Raw genomic sequence first — 15,948 nt, forward strand, 5'->3', positions numbered from 1 at the left:
ACATCATAGGGGTTATGGGAGATTATGACTCTCTTCTTCCAAGTTAGTTTAATTCTCATGGTCACGCACACAATTCATAATATGAACCTCCCTATTGCACTCCATATTTCCAGCATGCGCTAGAGGAACAAGGGAATTTTAGGGGGTCCATTGGAAGCAACAATTTAAAGGAATAAGTGCTCAAAGGAAAGCATGAATAATGGGCACCCATCCTGGTATTTAAATCAATACACTTAAGAAGAACAAGAGGAAAGAGAAGTGAAGGTAGGTCATTAGAAGAATAATAAGGAAAATCTCATCCCCAACTTACTCAAATACAGAGGAAGAGGGACATTCCTAAGAAAAAAGCTCGTGGACGCACTACACCCAAAATGCTAAGATGACAGGCCGCAACGTTGAGGCATTCTGGAGAGTGCAAGGTTTTGAGGGTAGACACAAGAGCACCATAGCTCAAAACTTGGAAACAGTGGAGGAGACTCTTTGAGCCTATAGAGCTACCACTAGATTGTCCCAGACATAGGGTTATGATGGAGAAAAATCACTAGATATTTACTTACCCTAGGGCCTAGGTCTTTTCTAACACATACAGGTATTGATAGCTTTCCATACGAAATTCATTTGAAAAAAGTAACCCTCTCCTAAGTACTATCTTGAAAGAGCTAAATCAGAATAGTGAAAAATATTACTGTCTGCAAAATGCCGTCCAAGGTTTGAAAAAAATAACCCTCTCCTAAGTACTATCTTGAAAGAGCTAAATCAGATTAGTGAAAAATATTACTGTCTGCAAAATGTCGTCCAAGGTTTAGAGCAAGCAATTGAGGACAATGACGAACTAGGAGAAAAGGTGGACACCGAAGATAATACGGCATGAAAGAATTCCTAGCACCCCAACTCCCCTGCATATGATGAAGATTAGTTCAAAGAATCTTTGGTTTACTTCTAATTTTGAGGCTATTGTCTATATGTTTCTCTTTGAAATTATAATAGAAAAGCATATAGTGTCCTTAGTCCAGGGTATCTCCTTTAATTTCAATAAGTTTAGGTTTTTCTATTTTGTAGAGATATATTGAGACTTTCAATTTTTTAATATGTTTCTGGTCAATTAATAGAACATTATCTAGGAATCGGCCAGAAGGTTTATTGGATGAATTTTCAGTCTGCGTGTAAATATGTCACTGTCCATACAAAAAGATAACTAGGGTTCGGTTGGTCCAATGTGCTTGAATGACGTTTTGATTTTGAACATCAAACATAGATCTTTCAAGAGCATATTGAACAGTGATGGACCAATAATCACGATATGGAAGATACAATTTATGTTAGGTCCCCTAACCTTTCCTTGGGCTCACTGATCATTGAACCATGGTATTTTGGCAAAACTGTAATCCATCTTGGGCCACACGCTCAAAATTTGCTTTCCACCGTCATGTGCGTCTACTATGTAGACAACCCATCCAGCTATTGAGGTTGAATTTTCTTGAACTATTGTTTCTCCTCACTTCAGCTGCTGCATACTCGATTGATGATTTATACTAACAAACTATTATAAAAATTCTTTGCAAAGAACAAAAATGAGTAGGTGCACTAATTGTAACATAACCTTTAAAAGAATGCTTTGCAAAGCAGATAAGCGAGTAGGTTCATTAAACATAATTTTTAATATACGAAACATAACTATGACGGGATGGTTCTAGATTTTCATCTTTTATTTTTCTTTGGAGTTACATAACCTTCTTTTAAGGCGTATAATGTAAATAGACAAAATTTCCCTTGGATAATATAAATGATGGATTATAATTCATTAATAGTCAAATAAATAAATTAATAGAAAGAATCAAGAAACTTGAATACTCCATGTATATTTAGAAACATCATTTTTACAAATCTACTCAAAATTTTATGAGCAAGTACTATCTTACAAAAATTTATGCAGAATTTAAAACTCTATTTTCCTAACAATTCTTATATTATTAAATTTATGTAGAACTTAAAACTTGATTTTCCAAACAAATAATATGTTAAAAACATTATATAAAATTTCATATTCTATTTTCTAAATAAACATTATATTAGTCATGTTTTAGTAATTCCAACTCATTTTTTAGGCTTGAGAAACCATCGCCCCATTATTGGCCCTAGACCACACCAACCCTAAGTTGGTTTGATTTTAGCACAACCTCCTTGAGGTTTGATCCTAGGTAGCCTAGCTAACTATGGCGTTAGACCACACCAACCCTAAGTTGGTTTGATTTTAGCACAACCTCCTCGAGGTTTGATCCTAGGTAGCCTAGCTAACTAGGTGCATCCTCGCCCAGTTCTACTAGCCACCTCAACTACTTGTCCTAGTGAGACATGACTAATGTTAATTTTCTTTTATATATAAAATAAACCATATTTAAATATTAAAAAAATATGAAAGAATATTTAAATTAAAATTAATATATTAAAATTCCTACATCTAATATCAATATAAACCAATTTTATATGTAAAATTAAAATTAATATATTAAAAATGTCTAATAGGACTGTTGTTAAAGATTTGTATAGTTGTGTAGCGATGAGTGCCAAGCCAGCCGAGATATATTAGTATTTAGCTTTTATTTTTAAAGAATTAGATATATAATAAGTTGCAAAATATTCTTCAATTCACAAAAATATTTAGAAAGTAAATATCACTATTTATAGGACACTTTTTAAATTTTAAACTAATATTGACACCTTAGATGAAGTTGTATTTCTATAAATTTATATATATATATATTAGAAACAACTACCATAAATATTTTTAATGAGATTTAATTTAATTTAAATTTTAGTTAATATTTTTTCATATTTATATTAATATAACTTGCATTTGAAAAAATAAACTACTAACTAATTGCTTTCTTTATTTTTCATAGTTTCTATTTTGAAGTTCAGTTTCTTTGAGAGCTTGGCATGTGAACACATTTCATCAAGATCTTTACCATTTGATCCTATGCAATTTCATGGATTTGTTGGGGAATCTCTCAACTTCTCTGAGATATGCATGATGGTCATCTGAGAAAATCCCAACAAGAGCCTCCAAATTGACGAGCATTAGAGAATTAACTATGGTGCAGGAAACACTCTAGAACCTTTGTTTATCCAGTGCAGAGCTTACAGGTAGATTATGTTGTTGTAATGTGGAACTCTATTTAAAAAATCAAAGTTAGAAAAAGCCATTGCAGGGTAGAAAAAGGTGTGTTTTATGATCAAAGAAAAGAGGTTGTCCCAACATAGTATGGATCATATTTTTTTGGTAAGAAAAAGGTAAACGTGCACCATAGAACATTCATCATAAATATCAATTCAAAGTATTTTATAACTTTCATTCTAAGGCTAAGTGTTTCGGCACATTAATATTACTACTGATGTTTTGATAGTTACACTTGAGATGTAATGAAGCTTTGTGTGCATGGCAATACGTGAATGGCATCAAATCTACGTAAGTGAATTATGAGCAAATAATTGGATCAAGTATTCTATAATTATATGAGAATAAATTTTCTAAGCTGATATTTTTTTAATTTAAATGAAAGACATTTATGAATATTTTTATTTGTTTATAAAAATTTAGTAGTAAAGTAAATTGATTACTTTTTATTTTTTTAAGGTCAATTATAATATAAAAGTGTAAGATTTATTATTCTTTGATTAATAATTAATCATCTCTATAAAAATTAGAAGAAAAAATGTGATAAATTTTTAAATATGAATTATTTTATAGTTTTATATAGATATGGAAAGTATAAAATTTCATTGAAATATTTTTATTTGAAAAAAATTTACTATGAATTTGTAATTTATATTATATAGTTTTTTATGTTTAATTAATAGGATCTAAATATAGACTTTATTTTGAGAAATGATGATGGTGATTCTAATTTTTTTTTTAATTTAGGTACTACGTTACACTTTGGTTCTTATTCCTTGAACATTTTCTGGTTTTTTTACATCAGTATGTCCTTTTTGAAGCATGTCAATGCCCTACTCCTTGTTGGAAAAACATTATCTTTCAACGATGTGGAATGATGTGTTATTTTTTTTGTCAAACAACCATTGAATGGAAAGAGCAGTGCAAGGAAGGATTGGATACCACCATAGATGCACTTGGTGAGAGGAAGATAGCCTTAAAACTACGTAGTGGTTTCTTGGCCAAAGTGAAGGAGAACCTAAAGTATGATGGCACATCTCCAAATGTGGTTAACCACATCTAATAAAAGGACCACATAGTTGTTGTAAAATTCATGGCGATTTGGCCCTCTTAAAAATACCTCATGTGATTGGTCAATACTACATGCAAAATGAAAGGACAAAGTGATCTCAAACTAGGTTCGTTTCTTCACCTATGTGGAAGACAACGAGCATATTTTTAGAGGACATTATTTTCTCCAATTCAACTAGTCTACATATGAGACACTGAAAAATATTATTTAGTCCTAATAAACAAACATTCATTAAAGTCTTTGTTTGTAACAAAATGTGTTACCTTTGGAATTCTAGGAACAAGAAACTATTGAAGGTGTCTAAAACACCCTAAGTTACTTTGTTAAAGTTTCGTAACTCATTATAATGGATGATTACACCTCATATGTTCATATTTGTGTGTATGTGAATGTGAATGATGTGCTTTGTGATTCTATCAACATATGCTACCGAGATATATAATGGATCCAAACCTTGGACTATGAGTACATTCCATTTTAGTGCAAAGCTTGGACTATGAATAGAGCCCTTATTTTTCACCAAAATAAACCCCACACAACTCCAAAAGGAAAAAAAAAACTTGAGACGAAGGAAGACGAACTTCAAGAGTCTAAGGAAGAGACTCTAAGGAAGAATCACATAAAATAGAAAGGGAGACCTAAATGATGTAGATTGACATCGTAACCCCCCTAGTGGATCATGGAGAATATAACTTGGAAAATATATAATTTCAATAATTCTAGTAGTTGAAGAAAGAAATATCTGGGAAGAAATATCAAATTTGTTAAGTCATCGTAAAAATCTAATGAAGTTAAAGGACTAGGTATTATGACCTCTCTCAAATATCAAAGTAAGATAAATGAATGCATGGGAGAACAATCGAATATGAAAATATACAAAATAGAAACTAAATAAAGTCAAAATAATCTTAGTAGAATGATAGTAGGCCATTAACCTAAGAGATAAGTACCTCCCTTCTCATCCTAAGTTACCAATGATTGTTCTCTATTTGAATATACGAGGTCTCAACACACCTAAAACACATCACATGTTAAAGATAATAATCAATCAGGAAAACCCCACTATGGTGTTGAACTACAGGAAGCAAAGTTTGACAAGAAAAAATCATTCTCTGTTGTGAATATATGTTAGAACACATCTAATGTAATAGTGATACCATCCGGAGGAATCCCAAATGGATTGAGAATTCTCTAGGACCCTAACTTAGTCAAAATAGAAAACATCACGTGCTACAAAGGCAAGGCAGGATATGGGGAAAGGAAAATAGATTCCTCTATAATGGATGATAGTAAACCATGGTACTTATGAATAGTGGATCAAAGTTTTTATGTTAGCTAAAAGAATTATTTAATCAATGCTCAACAAAATTCAATTCTCTCCTATCAAATAGTGTAAATAGTGTAAAGCTGCTATGTGAGTGACTATCCTAGATAGTGTAAAGTTGCTATGTCAGTGACTATCCTTATTGATATGGTACCTATGAATAGTGGATCAATGTTTTTATGTTTGCTAAAAGAATTATTTAATCAATTCTCAACAAAATCAAGTTCTCCTATCAAATAGTGTAAATAGTTTAAAGTTACTATGTAAGTCAATGTCCTTATTGATATATTTATTTAGTAGCTCTGGTTTAAACTATTTCATCCAATGGTAAATTTTGAATTTTTCATTTTGGAAAAAAAAATTGTATAAGCCTATTTAATCCAATGGTAAATTTTGAATTTGTTATTGTGGAAAAAAAAGCTTTGAATAAACCTCTTGTGTCACAAACTAGTCCAAATGGCTAAAAGAAGTAAATGGGAAAAATTTTAATTATTTCAATTGAAATTCTTACACTACCCTAACCTAACCTAGCCTACGCTACCCTACATAGCCAACCCTAGCCTACCCTACCCTATCTATCCTAGCCTAGCCTAGCCTACCTAGCCTAGCATACCCTAACCTAGCCTATCTTACCTAGCCTAGATTTTCTACCCTACCCTACCCTACCATACGCTACCTAACTTGTCGTACCTAGCCTAGCATAACCTAGCCTGTCCTAGCCTACCTAGCCTACCCTAGCATAACCTAGCCTACCCAAGCCTACCCCAGCATACCCTATCCTAATCCTAGCCTAGCCTACCTAAGCCAAGCCTATCCCATCATATCAAAGCTAGCCTACCTTAGCCTAGCCTACCCTAGCCTAACCTACCTTAGCCTAGCCTACCCTAGCCTAGCCTACCTTAGCCTAGGCTACCCTAGCGGACCCTAGGCTAACCTAGCGTAGCCTATGTTATCCTATCTTACCCTAGCCTACCCTACCTTGCCCTAGCCTACCCTATTCTATGTCAACCTACCCTAACCTATCCTAGGGTATGCTAGCCTATCCTAACCTAGCTTCACCTATCCTACCCTACCCAAGCTTATACTAATTAGCGTACCCTAGCCTTTCCTACCCTACCTTGGCGTACCCTATCATACCCTACCCTACCCTACGTAGCCTACACTAGCCTAGCCCAACCTACCCTACCCTAGCCTAACGTAGCCTACATATCCTACCCTAACCTACCTTAACCTATGCTAGCCTACCCTAGTTTGCCTAACTGAGCGTAGCATAGCTTAGCCTAGCATATCCTATGCTACCCTTCCCTACCCTACACTACCCTAACATAACCTAACCTACCTAGCTTAGCCTAGCCTAACCTACCTAGCTTAGCCTAGCCTAACCTACCTAGCCTACCCTAGCCTAGCTTGACCTACCATACCTTAGCCTAGTCAAGCCCACCTAGCCTACCCTAGCTTACCCTATGCTACTCTTCCCTAGCCTACACAACCCTAGCATAACCTACCCTACCCTACCCTACCTAGCCTATCCTATCCTAGCCTAACCTAACCTACCTAGGCTAGCCTAGCCTAACCTACCATACCCTAGCCTAGCCAAGCCCACCTAGCCTAGCCAAGCCTACCTAGCCTACCCTACCCTAACTTACCTAGCCTAACCTAGCCTACCTAACCTAGCCAACCCTAGCCTATCTTTCCTAGCCTAGCCTACCCTAACCTAGCCCAAGCTACCTAGCCTAGCTAGCCTACCTTACCCTACCTTATCCTAGCCTAGCCTAACCCTAGCCTATCCTACCTAAGCTAAGCCTACCTAGCCTAGCTTATATCTGTGTGTGTGTTCAATTAAGTAATTAAATAATAAATTTATAAAAATAAAAAAAACACTATAAAAGATAAAGTCACTAGCATAAAATTCATATATTACATCATTAAAATATATAAAAACTAAGAAAAATCATATAAAAGATATGAATGCTTAAGAAATTATAAAAAGACAATTTACTTTATTGAAAGCATACAATTTTCTTTTTTTTTCTTCTAGAAAAGATGATTTTTTTACTAAAAGCAAATTAATATAAAAAATAACTTTCTATATTAATTGGGAAAGAAAGAATTTCATATTTATTATTTTAGTAGATAAAACTATATAAATAAAAAAATAAACAAATAATTATAATAAAAAAATAATAAATATAAATTTTATAGAATATTCAAAATATTTTGATCATGGAAATACAATCATTCACTTGTAACAAATTCTGACTCAACTAAATAACTGAAAAAGACATAGGGTGAAATATATATATGACTATGAAAGCAATGGAATTAGAGGTGCCAATAAAAACCTATTGCAACAACAACAAAAAGGAAATTAATACACAAGGCACAATTAAATTTTGTCATCATTAAATTTCTGAAATTACTGTGTAATAAATTTAAAAAAAATAGTGATAATGAAAATCAAGAATATATTATTTTTATATTTTATTTAAAAAGAAAAAAAAAATAACTAAATAGAATGAAATTTATATTCGATTTAAAACTCTAAATTGTCCATAGATCATAAAAAATACAGACACTTGCTATGGAGATGACTCCCTATTTATTAAACCCACATTGTGATAGTGATTCATTCGAAATCGTTGTTACACTCGCTATGGAGATGATTCCCTGTTTATTAAACTCACATCGTGATAGTGATTCATTCGAAATCGTTGTTAATTCATTCGAAATTCAATAGTGATTCATTCAAAATTCAAGGGAGTGCTGAGCTCGGCTTCTTGACGGTAATTTCAGCTAATTTTAGGTTTATTTGATATTCCGTCTATTATTTGATGACATATTCAAGATATCCAAGTGTGCAATCTCTTGAGCCATTAGACCCACCAGAAAAAAAAAAAAAAAAAAAAAAAAAAAAAAAGGTGAAACCCACATCACCATGGCTATGTAGGATATGGCAAGGCTAGGCAAAACCACTATCAATCTAGGAAATCCTCCATGTCAATGAAGGATCATGACCAAATAACCACATGCATATGTCATGCAGGCCAAAAATAGTAAGGAAATCATACATGCAACTCAGTATATGCAAGCAAAGCCTGTTGTAGTTTCTAGTCTCAATGTCCTCCAAGAGTTCTCCAAGAAAAACTCTAAGTGTCTAAGAGTATGAGAGAGAGAGAGAGAGAGAGAGAGAAAATGAGAGGTCCAACACTGAACTCATCAAAATCCATGAGCTGATGCTCATAAGACATTTTATTAATGAGGCCTCTATTTTTGTCAAATTTTTATTATTTTCCTTCATTTTCATCCTCACATGCAACCAATTACATGTCACCTCCCTTTTCTCCTATTTTCCACTATTTCCATAAATAAAATGCCAATTAATGCCACTTTCCATTCCCAAAGGCATTGCCTTTGCCACTTTCCATAACCATTAACAAACTGAATGAACACCCACTACGATGTTTTTCCCAACACTCAACTCGAAATACATGTCCCATGACCAAGGTCTTATTTTAACTTTATTAAATTTTAAATAGATTTTTTACTAGGGCTATTATAATATTATTTTGGTGATTTTTGTTTTGATCAATGGTTGTCAATTTGACAGATGAATTGGATGCAATAGAACACTATTGAACACAATGATACATTCAACTCATATTCTTTCCTTAGAATATCCACTGTTGGATGAGAAGTTGATTTGAGAATGATTTTATAGTTAATTTGTGTGTGTATCTTTGATATTTGTCATGCATATATAGTACATGGTGCCTCGCAAATATACTAACTTGGATTAGCAATAAATGTACCAAATTACTATTGTAAAATTTTGCTGGAATTTTTTTCATCTATCACAATGTCCTAGCATACCACTGTCTCCACCTTCTTTGGCTTACCTCACATGCACTTTCGCCATTTTCTTCACTTTCCTTCACCACTTCTAGGATGAGCCTCAAAGGAAACCACTTCCTTTGACAACATCACATATGAGACTAGAGCTTCATGTGATCTAGGAGAAGAGTCATTTGCCAAAGAGGTAGTTAGGGAGAAACTATCACGAGTGGAATTAGAAATAAAACATGCATTAATCGAAACACATCCGATCGAGACATTTATAATTTTGTTCACATTGGGACCATTAAATGCATTTCTTTCCTTAGTAGAGCCAAAATGCTAAGGTCCATAATGGAAATTTATAACATAGAACTCCTCCTACACCTGAAAAGCCCAACCTTTATGAGGACGGTGTCATAATCAATGAGCTCGAAATTTGAATCCTTCATCACCATATGCTAAGATTTTTAGGACAGGAAAACACATCTAGAAAATGAATGACACACCGTCTCTATGTTTCACTAACCACCTACTCGCCTGAGAACTACCCTTGAGAAAAGCCTTCTTAAAAAGAAGCGATCTTAAACCATAGAAGAAAAACCAAAATTATGCTCTTATGGTCCTTTAATCATGTTATATATATTAATGCATGATTAATTACATTTATAAAAATAAATTTTATTAATATAATACTTATTACTGTGTGGAGTGGTACTCTACAAGTTATAATAGCAGTAATGTTGTTAAACCAACATAGATCCATCTTAACTATCGATCTAACATGAATCGAGAGGGATCAAATTTCTTCACATGCAAACTTCTTTAGAGTGAAAAATACAATGTGTAATTTTTCAATGTTTAAATTTTATTTTTGAATAGGACCAAATAAACATTTTAACAAAAAAACCTTATCTTTTCATGATATATATATATATATATATATATATATATATATATATATATATATATATATATATATATATATTATATATATATATAATATTTTTTTTTAATGATATACAATGTATACATAATTGGCATTAAAATATTTTGCATAACTTATACAAAGTGACATTTTATTAGCGCAAGTTAGTTAACATATATCTATTAAATCTCCTATTGAAATATTTTTGAAAAGTATAACATTTAAACATCTTACTCACATTATTTGAGCATAATTCATTATCACTATTATTATTATAGACCACATTACTTATTTTTTCATTATATATATATATATATATATATATATATATATATATATATATATATATATATATATATATATATATATATATATATAGATATAATGTGTACATAATTGACATTAAAATATTTTACATAACATATACAAAGAAACATTTTATCAACAGAAATTAGTTAACATAGATATATTAAATCTCCTATTGAAATATTTTTGAAAACTACAATGTTTAAAAACCTTACTCACATTTTTTTTATCATATCTATTATTATTATTATAGACCAAATTACTTTGTGTCAATTCTATGGACGGATGAACAAACTTACACATCCCCTCATACTGGGTTGTAGAATGAGCCTCTTAGCTCAATAACTTGAAATAGTATAAATTTAAGTTTTAAATAATAAAGTGCATTAAAAAATAAAAAATAAAAGTGAAATTAAAAAACTCAACATGTTAGCTTTAAATTTTTACTAGTAGAATTGAAAAAAAAATAGTTTACTATTGTTATATGTCACTAATAACACAAACAATATTTACTTTAAAGAAAATATAAGTCTAATTTAAAATGAAAAAAATATATTAGATTTAACACAAATATAAATTTAAAGGCAATATCTTAAGTGGTAGCTAGTAGGTTTAATTCCCCCTCCACCCAATTCTAGTCTTGCAAAAAAGTTTAAAACCATGGTAAGCCTAAAGGGGAAGTAATATTTAAAAATCAAGCATATAACAACCATATAAACAAGTATATTTACCAGTAAAATACCAAGGAGAAAGAGCCCTTATTCATGATTACATAGATCGACCAGGTATGAGACTTCCACGAACCACCCGACCATAGATTAGGCTGAACCAAATCTCTATTTCAGCAAATCACCCCCATGTCATATTCCAAGCAAGAATGTGGGATCTCATAAAACAAATCAATCAAAACCAAACTAGAGCTTCCATAGCCAAACCACTTAAATCCTCAACTAGTGAGACCACCTCACAATCATACATCACTCACCATCAATAGATTTGTCTCTACTGAAGTTTTCAAGGGCTCGAGAGCATTTTTCATAGCTAGGCTTCCATGACCAGTAACTCAATCCACATCTGTCGCCAAGCTTCAAGAGAATTTTTCTAAACAGGGCTTTGAGAACCAGTAACTAAACCCACCAAGGGATTCCAAAGCGTTATTTGAACTAAGGCTTCTAGGACTGGTAACTCAACCCAAGTTGTTATAGGGCTTCGAGAGTGTTTGTCCAGCAAAGGCTTCTAGGAACTAATAACTCAACCCATAGCCAACAAAAAATGAAAACCAACCAGAAAATAGAAGTGAAACCCACAACACCATGACTATCTAGGATATGGAAAGGCTAGAAAAAGCCACTGTCAATCTAGGAAATCCTCCATGTCAATGACGGATCATGACCAAATATTGACATGCATATGCCATTCATGCCAAAACTAGTAAGGAAATCATATATACAACTCAATATCTACAAGCAAAACCTGTTGTAGCTTCTAATCTCGATGTCCTCTTATGATTTCTTGCCTGTCGTTTTCCTTCTTACTCCAATTCCAAAGTATGCCACACTCCTCTAGGAGTTCTCCAAGAAAAACTCTAAGTGTCTAAGAGTATGAGAGAGAGAGAGAAAATGAGAGCTTCAAAACCAAACTGATCAAAATCCATGAACTGATCCTCATAAGCCTTTTTATTAATGAGGCCTCTATTTTAGTCAATTTTTTATTATTTTCCATCATTTTCCTCATCACATGCAACCAATAACCTATCACCTCCATTTTCTCCTATTTTCCATTATTTTAATAAATAAAATTCTAATTAATGCCACTTTGTCTTTCCAAAGGCATTGCCTTTGCCAATTTCCATAGCCATTAATAAAATGAATGAACACCCACTAGGATGTTTTACCCACATTCAACTTGGAATACATGTCCCATTACCAAGATAATATTTTGGTGATTTTTGTTTGATTAGAGGTTGTCAATTTGACAGATGAATTGCATCCAAGAGAACACTATTGAACATAATGATACATACAACTCATATTTTTTTCCTAAGAATATCCATTGTTGGATGAAAAGTTGATTTGAGAATTATTTTATAGTTAGTTTGTGTGTATCTTCGAGATTTTTCATGCATATATAGTACATGGTGCCTCAAAAATACACTAACTTGGATTAACAATAAACGTACCAAATTACTGTTTTATAATTTTGTTGGAAATTTTTGCATCAATCACAATGTCCTGGCATACCACTATCTCCACCTTGTTTGGCTTACCTCACATGTACTTTCACCATTTTTTTCACTTTCCTTCACCGCTTCTAGGATGAGCCTCAAAGGAAACCACTTCCTTTGATGACATCACATATGAGACTGGAGATTCATGGAATATAGGAGAGGGATTGTTTGCCGAGGACATAGATAGGAAGAAACCATCATGAGTGGATTTAGAAATAAAATATGCATTAATCGCAACATCTCCGATTGAGATATTTATATCTATGTTCACATTATGAGCATTAAATGTATTACTTTCCTCAGTAGAGCCAAAATCCTCAAGTCCATAATGGAAATTTCTAACATAGAACTCCTTCTACACCCGAAAAGACAAACCTTTATGAGGACAGTGTCATAATCAATGAGCTCGAAATTTGAATCCTTCATCACCACATGCTACGATTCTTAGGACAAGAAAAGGCATCGAGAAAATTAATGACACACCGTCTCTAAGTTTCACTAACCACCTACTTGCTTGAGAACTACTCATGAAAAAAGCCTTCTTAGAAAGAAGCGAGCTTAAACCACAGAAGAAAAATTAAGATTATGCTCTTATGGTCCTTTAATCATGTTATATATATTAATGCATGATTAATTACATTTATAAAATAAATTGTATTAATATAATATTTATTACTGTGTGGAGTGGTGCTTTACAACTTATAATAGCGGCAATGTTGTTAAATGAGAATAGATCCATCTTAATTACGCATCTAACATGAGCAGTGAGGGATCAAATTTCTTCACATGTAAACTTCTTTAGAGTGAAAAATACAATGTGTGGTTTTTCATTGTTTAAATTGTATTTTTGAATAGGACCAAATAAACATTTTAACAAAAAAAGAAATCATGATATATATATATATATATATATATATAGAGAGAGAGAGAGAGAGAGAGAGAGATAAATTTTTAAAATGATATAGAATGTATACATAATTAGCATTAAAATATTTTACTTAATGTATACAAAGAGACATTTTATTAGAGAAAATTAGTCAACATAGATCTATTAAATCTCCTATTGAAATATTTTTGAAAAGTATAATGTTTATATACATAATTGACATTAAAATATTTTACATAATGAATACAAAGAGACATCTGATGAGAAAAAATTAATTAACATAGCTCTACTAAATCTCCTATTGATATATTTTTGAAAAGTGTAATGTTTAAAAATCTTACTCACATTTTTTAGCATATTTATAATTATTATTATTATCTACCACATCATTTTTCTATCTAGAGGAGGTGTCAATTTCATAGACAAATGAACAATCTTACACATCCCCTCATACTAGGCTCTAGAATGAACCTCTTGGCTCAATAAGTTGAAATAGTATAAATTTAAGTTTTAAATAATAAAATGCATTAAAAAATAAAAAAATAAAATTCGAGTGAAATTAAAAACAAAACATGTTAGCTTTAAACGTTTACTATTATAATTGAAATATATATATATATATATATATATATATATATATATATATATATATATAGATATATATATATATATATGTCACTAATAACAATGACAATATTTACTTTAAAGAAAATATAAATTTAAAGGCAATATCTTAAGTTATATAACTTCATTAAAAGCTATAATGAATGGACAATTTCTTGCTGAAATTAGGATCATATAAATGGTATAAATGGTGAAGTATAATTAATCAAAACAACTTTAAAAAAACATCTTAAAAAAACAAAATAGCTTTTAAAGAATGGACAATTTTTTTCTTAGATTAAGATGATGTAATGGTTAATTATAATTAATCGAAACAACTTTAAAAAGTTATGGAATTGATAAATTTTGGCTAAGATTAAAATTATATAAATGGCCCATTATATTTAATAGAAACAAACTTAAAAAATCAGAATACTTCAGAGAAAAAAATAAAGAATAATTCGTTTCGAAGAAATAGTCGTTATGCATTTACGTTATTTTTTTGAAATTTATATTAAAAAAATGTTAAAAAATTATTATTTTAAGAAATTTATACAAATTTTAATATTTTACATATAAAATAAACTATAATCTAATAAAATTAATACATGATAATTTTTATAAAATTATAATATAAAATTTGAAAACCTATTTATGCAAAAAAAAAAAAAAAAAACTTAAGATATGTGTTTTTAAACTACTCTTATTATTTTTATTAACTATAAAAATTTTGCTTAAATTTATTTTATATTAATAATTTTTTTTATAAATTATTGACAAAAATTTGAAAACCTTATTTTATCATATTTTATGAGCCTATATTTTTATATAAGTATTTATTATGTGAGCTAATACTCTTATTTATATATATTTTTAAGTAATTTTATATGGCAATTCATTATTAAAAATAAATATGATTTTTTAACCCTCCACCTCCGAACCCTCCTCCTCCTCCCCTCTCCTCCTCGACATCCTTCTCCTCATCCCCTCCTCCGCCTCTACCTCCATAACCTCTTCCTCCTTCTCCCCCCATCCTCCTCCTCCCTTCCCCTAACACCTTCTCCTCCTCCCCCCCTCCTCCTCCTCTGCCTCCACAACCTCCTCCTCCTTCTCCCCCCATCCTCCTCCTCCCCTCCCCCGACCCCTCCTCCTCAATGTCGTCCTCCTCCTCCCCCTCTCCTCCGCCTTTTCCTACACCCCCTCCTCCTCCTTGACCTCTACCTACCCCCCTCCTCCTCCTCCTCCTCCTCGACCTCTACCTACCCCCCTCCTCCTCCTGCTCTGCCTCCCCTCTGCCTCCATCGATACCTCCTCCTGCTCTACCTCACCCCCCTCCTCGTCCCCCTTTGCCTCCCCCCGTCTGCCTCCTTCTCCTCCCCCTTGTATGCCTCCTCCTCCTCCTCCTCCTCCTCCTTTACTTATCCCCCCCTCCTCCCCCCTCTTCCACCTCTACCACCCGTCCGCCTCCACCCCTGCCTCCTCCTACTCCTATACCTCCTGCCACCCCCTCTGCCTCCTTCTCCTCCTCCTTATCTACTTCCTCCTCCTCCTCCTCCTCCTCCTCCTCCTCCTCCTTTGCCTCCGCCCCCTTCTCCT

This window comes from Pinus tabuliformis, chromosome 7 (genome assembly GCF_031772625.1).
Source record: "Pinus tabuliformis cultivar Carrire ecotype Pingquan chromosome 7, CPIR1, whole genome shotgun sequence".
NCBI classification, from domain to species: Eukaryota; Viridiplantae; Streptophyta; class Pinopsida; order Pinales; family Pinaceae; genus Pinus; species Pinus tabuliformis.